This window comes from Adiantum capillus-veneris, chromosome 9 (assembly GCF_014529385.1).
Source record: "Adiantum capillus-veneris isolate H3 chromosome 9, ASM1452938v2, whole genome shotgun sequence".
NCBI classification, from domain to species: domain Eukaryota; kingdom Viridiplantae; phylum Streptophyta; class Polypodiopsida; order Polypodiales; family Pteridaceae; genus Adiantum; species Adiantum capillus-veneris.
Window position 1 is genome coordinate 31,349,437 of NC_140939.1, and position 7,999 is coordinate 31,357,435.

Below are 7,999 nucleotides of genomic sequence, written 5' to 3' on the forward strand. Positions count from 1 at the left end.
TGATTAAAGGTTGGCACATGCTGGAGGATGTGCAGGTTTTTAGGGAGTCTATGCCGTGTCGCTCCATTGCCACGATGGGAAAAAGAGAAAAGGTAAGCAATTTATGGAAGCTTGAAGTGTACACAAATAGTGCAGCGATGGGACAAAAATGCATGCAAGAGTAGAGTATGTACTTTGGATAGCCCTCAAATTTTTGAAGACCGCTCCATAGGCATCATGAGAATCTTGATAAATTCAATGGCCAAGTCTTCCATACTTGACGAGCAAAGAAGAAAGGTTTAAACAAAGATCAATCAAAGAAGAAGAGTACCCCCAACAAGAACCATTCAAAGATTCCAACCAATGTTGCAAAAGGACAACATGAAAAAAAGGTAAAAAGAGCACTCCTTTTCACTCATTTCATTCCAGCTTTGAAATTGTATAGAGCACATTATTATTATTTCTTAACTCTTTCTTTTTAATTATTTTGGAGATAGCCTTGGAAGTGCTTGGTTTCACTCGTGATCAATAGTTTGAGGAGCGCAAAATTGCGATTTTGTCATACATGTTTCTTTCATTGTTTTGATTCCATCCACCTTTGTTGGGCAAGGTCTTCTACCATAAGGACCACACATATGTACCGCAACCAACACTTCATTGGATGTAAATGTGACCTTTTTCCTTGATAGGGTAAGCTTGACTTCTTCAAACCTTGAAAAAGTTCTTGTCATGAGCTTCATATGGTCTACAACAACTTTAAATCACCCCCTGAGTCCATAGCTTCATCTTTGCCTTTCTCTTCACATCCTTTGATATGCACATCATCAAGAAATGGCATTGTGATTTGACATATGAAGTTGCGTAGAACCGTATTTGTCCCATTCATCCTATGTGCAATTGAATTAGTTTCTCTAAGATAAAATACACATCCCTACCAATCCCAAAGACATTTTCATGGTTGTCAAATATATGCTCTATGTAGTTAGTTGAAACTGGTCGTACCCTGATAGAGATATCCCATTGAGTAAATTATCCTTCCTACAAACGCCTCTGTAAATTCATCCATAATTGGTATGGTACCCACATTCTTGATAGTACCTTATTTACACACTACATATGTAGAACCCAAGGGACTAGTCTAGAAGATCCACCTCCCTACCATCCTATATATATATATACCATGTGGCTCATACCCCTAGTCTAATTGGAACCCCAGTCCGCATTTCTAAGCCATCTAGGCCCTTGGTGTAGGTTCGTGACTCCTTGGGTTGCCCTTGGTCTTACATTACTCCCCCCTTGGAGAAGTGCTTTCGTCCTGGAAAACAAAAGTGGGAAACTTCTTCTTCATCACACAAATGTTTTTCCAAGTGGCCCCTTCTTCAGGTTGGTCTTTCCACTTGACTAAAACTTGTCGGCGTACATGATGGATAGTTCGTAGATAATGATAATCTAAGATGCATTTAAGTTCATGGGGTTGGACTGGAGGTTCAATGAAATCAATCAAAATTTGATAGTCAATGACATTGTCATTCCCATGCAAATGTTTGCGTAAATGACTTACATGAAACACCGGATGGATACGAGAGTGTGCAGGTAATGAGAGGTTGTAGGCTCGATCACCAACTCACTTGAGTATCTTGAAAGGTCCATAATATCTCGGAGATAATTTAGGTGTTGGCCCAGTCTTCAGACTTTCTGAATGCTCTGGCATATGCAAAAAGACCTCTTGCCCTTCCGTGAAGGTAACTTGCTGACGTTTCTCATCAACATACTTCTTATACGGATCTTGTGCTTGTCAAACACTTTGACGAGCCAGTCTCAGCATTTCCATATGGTCTTAGAGAAAATAATTGACCTATTGGAGCTTTTTAGTTACCAACCCCATCGTAACCAGTGACCTAGGTTGAAAAAATACATGAGTATGAAAGGACTAAATCCATTCGTAGCATGCTTAGCACTGTTGTAAGCAATCTCGAGAATATGAAGATAGTCTTCCTAGTCTGATTGCTTCAAGCTCATGTATGCTCGTAGAATATCCTCTAGCACTTGATTGACTCTTTAAGTCTGACCATCCGTTAGGGTGATCTGCAATACTTAGGTTGAGTTGTGTACCCAATCGTTTAAACACATCCCTCCAAAAGTGACAGTTAAACTTGGGATCACGATCACTCACAATGTTACTAGAAAACCCATACAACCTGTACAAATTATCCAAAACTAACTTAGCCAATTTTGGAGTTTTTATTATTGATTTGGTTGGAGTAAACTTGCAAAGTTTAGTCGACCACTCTACGACCACCCAGACCGAGTCATGAACTTGACTAGTGGTTGGTAGATCCTCAATGAAATCCATAGAGATACTTTCCCATTTTCCATTTGAAATCGCCAAAGGATGAAAGAGTCCTCTTGCCTGCCCTTCAAATTAAATTATTGTGTAAACCATTTTATGCTTTCATGGTCAAACAGAATCTCAAATTGTGTCCCATACAAATAATTCCGTCAAGTTTTCAAAGCTAACACTATAGCATAGAGGTCTCTTTCATAAGCAAAATAATTCTATTGAATTAATCAAGTTTTTTGCTTTTGAATGCAATTTGCCTTCTCTCCTATAGAAGGAATGCTCCAATAGCACGATTATGGAATTCGTTTCTAAAATGAATGGCTTTAAAGGATCCACAATAGCTAAAATAGGAGTTGTAGCTAATGCATCCTTAAGAGCCTCAAAACTTTGTTGTTGAGATGGAAAATTTTTCCATTGTCCTTCAGTTTGTCTGTCATTAGAATTGTAATGTGAGGAACCTTCGATAACAGTCTGCAAATCAAAAGAAAATTTGAAGCTCTTCCATATTTCTCGGAGAGGGTCACTTCCGAATGACATCCACTTTGGATCGATCTATGTTTAACTGGTCAGCAAAAATAACATGCCCTAAATAGTGAATGTCCTTCTTGAGAAAATCACACTTTGATTCTTTGGCATATAGTGTATGTTCTCGTAACAAGTCAAACACCTGCTTTAGATGTTGTAAATGCTCTTCTTCAAAAGCATTGTACACGAGAATGTGGTCGAGGAAAACAATAACAAATTTGCCAAGATATGGTCTCAAGACGATGTCCATAAGCGTCATTAAAATATTTGGCACATTGGTCAATCCGAAGGGCATAACCAAAAATTCATAATGTCTATACCATGTTCGGAATGCAATCTTGGGTATATCCGCAAGCCTTATGCATACTTGATAATACACTGGCCGTAAGTCTATCTTTGTAAAGATACAAGTGTGGGTAAACTTATTGTATAACTCATCCACTCTTGGTAAAGGGTACTCATTCTTAAAAGTACCGCATTCAATCCTCGATAGTCTATGCATATGTGCATGCTACTGTCTTTTTCTTAACCAAGAAGATTGGAGAAGCCCATGGTGAGGAATTGGGTTGTATAAGACCTCTACTAAGATAGTCAACAAGCTGACGCTCCACCTCAGTAGCCTTAGAATGGCACATTTTGTAGGGTGGTTTGCTTATGCGTTTACTGCCTGCAACCACGTCTATGCCATGCTACATAACCCATGTTGACAGTAACCTTGGTAGTAAATTATATGAAGATACATCTTTATGTTCTATTAATAATTTCTTTAAACTGTTAGCCGTAGATAGAAAAGAAGAGAGAGAAGCATGCGACGTTGAGGGATTAACAAGTAAAACATGATCTACATTAGAAAGAGCATAAAACATGAAGAAACACAAAAAAACTTCTTCTATTTCATTATTAGAAGTGAGCTTCATAAGCTCTGCTATACAAATGAGTGGTGAAGAAGGAACATCCTTCTCTCCCAATGTTAGCATGTGAACGCCATTGGATTCGAACATTAAGCTGTTGTGCTCATAGCTAGGCCTAAGTGATTATCCTAGACTATGTAACCACTCTCTACCCAAGACCACATATGTCCGCTTCATATTCATAATGTGTGTTGGGGTATAAAGGCCAATGTGGTCGCCCAGGTAAGTGGGCGGGCCGCTAGGTATGTACACATATTCTTTTGTTAAAACCTAATAAGAACTCACTATGCTCTACACATTACAGTAGAGCGAGAGCCTCACCATATCATCGTGCTCGTCTTCTCGCACTCTCTCTCATGTCGCACTTCCGCTCGTACTCCTTCAACTGGTATCAGAGCTCAGACCGAGGCTCGGGGCAGCATTTGCAGGTAGCCAGAGTCACCTACTCAGATTGGAGTGAGATTCGACAGGTTCTCAGAATTTCATTCTGAGGTCATCTCGGCCACTGTTCAGCTTCGACAAAGCTCTGTGCAGGCCATTTTCGACTATGTGGTCTTGGCGGGTGCAAATCCGGCTCTACAAATTTGGGGTTTTGGCCTACGACTGCAAGTACTGAGGATATCTGCACTTCCATAGTGCTAATTTGTGGCTGTCTACACAATGAAGGATGGCTCACAGTTCTTGGAGGCATGTCACATACGACACGCGCGTACCTACACACAGACTGTAGGCCACATCCACTAGTTCATCAGGTAGCTTGTGTTTGCTGCTTGATATTCCAGATTTCATCCTGACATTGCAGGTACTTCCACATGAAATGTATTGTCAGAGATGATGTATGTCTGTTGAGGGTTTGCTGGATGTGAGTCACGCAGCACACAACCGCCGCAGCGGTTAAAGCATATAGTGGGAAATTTGTGGATGTATGACTTTGTGGGAAGTCTATGTACTATCAGATTTACTGTAGCCTGTGTTGAGGGTAGAGTGAGGTTTTATTGAGCTGGGGGATTCTCGAATGTTGAGATCCTTTCGGTGATACAAGTCTTGGAGCGATCCCTCGAGCACCCTTAGATAGGCAGCTAGGATGTATTGACTGTGAGTTAGACAGTTGGGATTGCATCTTTGCTTTATTGCCGTTGAGGCATTGTCGCAGTCTATGCTTACAGGACAGTGAGAGCCAGTACAGGTACAAGACAGGTTTACCCACAGCTTACAGTGTTAGAGAGATAGTGTTTTTTGAGCTGTTTTTGGTCTGTTTTTTAGTACACCAGAGCCATTTTACCAAGGAGACTCTGCCAAAATTTCTGCAGAATCTGAAGCTTTCTTGGTTCATTTGATAGGTTGATATTGGTTCAGAGGTCAGTTTACAAGGGAAACTCTGTCGAATTTTTCCCAAGAAAGTAAACTACTGTGAAGCGTAGCTATGGCTAGATCACAGGACACTACTCTTTACAATATCAAGAAGCTGGATGGAACCAATTTCCCATTGTGGAAGAAGCAGATTTGGCACGTGTTGATACAAAAGAAGCAGATAAAACCTATAAAGCTCAAGGAGATAAAACCAGAAGATATGGACGAAGATGAATGGAGCGAAATGGATGAATTGGCACTTTCTACCATTATGCTGACTTTGGCAGAAAGCGTTTACTTCAATGTAGCAGACGAGATGTCGGCTTATGAAGCATGGACAAAGTTGAGTGATCTTTATGAGAAGCAGAGTGCAGCTTCACAGGTATACTGGCTTAAGAAGCTTGTTGACTTGAAGATGAAAGAAGGGAAACCGATGTCCAATCATCTAAATGAATTCAACACCATCTACAGTCAGTTGTCAACTCAAGGTGTCAAGTCTGACGAACCTGTTAGAGCTATGTTCCTGTTGATCACATTGCCGAAAAGTTGGGACACTTTTCGCACATTTTTGAGTAATTCTGCACCTCCAGATGGTTTGACCATAGCAAGTGTAGAAGGCAGTCTGTCTACTGAAGAAACCAACAAAAAGACAATGGACAAAGGCAAAGGAATAGCCTTAATTGTCAAGGAAACGACCAAAGAAAAGGACAAAGGTGGAAAGAGGAATCAGTCTCGTAGCAAGTCCCGCAGTGCTAAAGGCAAAAGTGACATAGAATGCTACCATTGTGGCAAGAAGGGTCACATGAAAAGAGACTGCAGAGAATGGAAAGCAAAAAAAAGCAAAGAGAAATCTGAAGACCATGGTGAGAAGAACAAGTCCCAGTGAAGATTCAAGAAATAAATGTGACAAACACAGTTGCAAAGAATGACAGTCTAGTATCAGGAGACATCTACTTCTAGAAGAATACAATGGACTCAGCTCTTCTTACAGCATCTGATGGAAATGCACTGAGTGACTGGATTATAGACTCAGGGGCATCACTTCATGTATCTCCAAACAAGGAGTGGTTTACCTCTTATGTGACCACTAAAGATCATGTTCGGCTAGGCAATGGGCAGACATGTGAGATCTTGGGTGTTGGAGATGTTCAATTGAAGTTTCAGAATGGCTCTTCTTTCACGTTAAAAAATGTGAGACATGTTCCCGCAATTACAAAGAGCTTGATCAGCACATGTTTACTTGATGATGCTGGCTACGTCACCACTTTTGGACAGAACATGTGGAAGATATCCAAGGGTTCTATGACAGTAGCACATGGAGTAAAGTCTGGAGGACTTTACATGATTTATGTATCAAATGTATCTAAAAATGTAATCAATGTAACCGAGCAACCGAACGTTTCTTTGTGGCATAGCCGGTTAGGACATATGTCCAAGAAGGGAATGGAAATCTTGTCTTGTTCTGGTTATTTGCCTGGCTTTTCATTTAATGATTTTGAATTCTATGAACATTGTTTGTATGGTAAGCAAACACAACAGCCACATAAGCATAGAAGCAGTAGAAGAGATACACAGTTGGCAATGTTGGGGTATAAAGCCCAATGTGGGCGCCCAGGTAAGTGGGCGGGCCGCTAGGTATGTACACATATTCTTTTGTAAAAACCTAATAAGAACTCACTATGCTCTATACATTATAGTAGAGCGAGTTCACCATATCGTCGTGCTCTTCTTCTCACACTCTCTCTCGCGTCGCACTTCCGCTCGTACTCCTTCAACTGGTATCAGAGCTCAGATCGAGGCTCGGGGCAGCACTGCAGGAGGCTAGAGTCACTAGCTCAGTTTGGAGTGAAATTCGACAGGCGAAGACACGGTCCCAAATCTCAGCCACCGTTCGGCTCGGCCACCGTTCATTCTGAGGTCATCTCGGCCACCGTTCGGCTTAGACAAAGGTCTGCGCAGGCCATTTTCGACTACGTGGTCTCGACGGGTGCAGATCCGACTCTGCAAATTTGGGGTTTTTGGCCTACGACTGCAGGTGCTGAGGATATCGACACTCCCAGAGTGTTGATTTGTGGCTGTCTACACATCGAAGGACGGCTCACAGTTCTTGGAGGCGTGTCACATACGACACGGACGTATCTACACACAGACTGTAGGCGACATCCACTAGTTCATCAGGTAGCTTGTGTTTGTTGCTTGATACTCTAGATTTCATCCTGACATTGCAGGTACTTCCACATGGGATGTATTGTCAGAGATGATGTATGTCTGTTGAGGGTTTGCTGGCTGTGAGTCACGCAGCAAACAACCGTCGTAGCGGTTACAGCATACAGTGGGAAATTTGTGGATGTATGACTTTGTGGGAAGTCTATGTACTGTCAGATTTACTGCAGCCTTTGCATTAGGAAAAATATGGACTCTCCTTGGGCCTTTTTGATTAGTGAAGGCTTAAGGGAGAACCAATGAGAAGGCTCTTGGGATATCACCTAGAGGGGGAGGAATGGTAGGGGTGCAGCCTAATTGTCTCCCTCTTCAATGCTTGGTTCTTAGAGAGAGGTGGGAGGTAGGCTAGGGGGGGGGGGGGGGGGTAAATAGGAGGAGAGAGGTGTCATAAAAGAGGGAGGGACCTCCCAAAAAAAAACGCGCATGCTTAAAAACCCAAAAAATTGAAAATTTTTCAAAAGTTCCAAAGTTGACCCATTTGCCTCCAAAACTGCCCCAAAACATAAATTAACTTAAAAAAGTCAATTTTCCCCCCCAAAATCCACTTTTCTCTCTTTCCCTCATTACTTTTCTCTCCCACACTCTCCCTCTTCTCCCTCCTCCCATTCTCTCTCTACACTCAAGGCAGCCATAGCCAAAAGCTTTCCACCACTCTCTTTCTCTCTCTCCA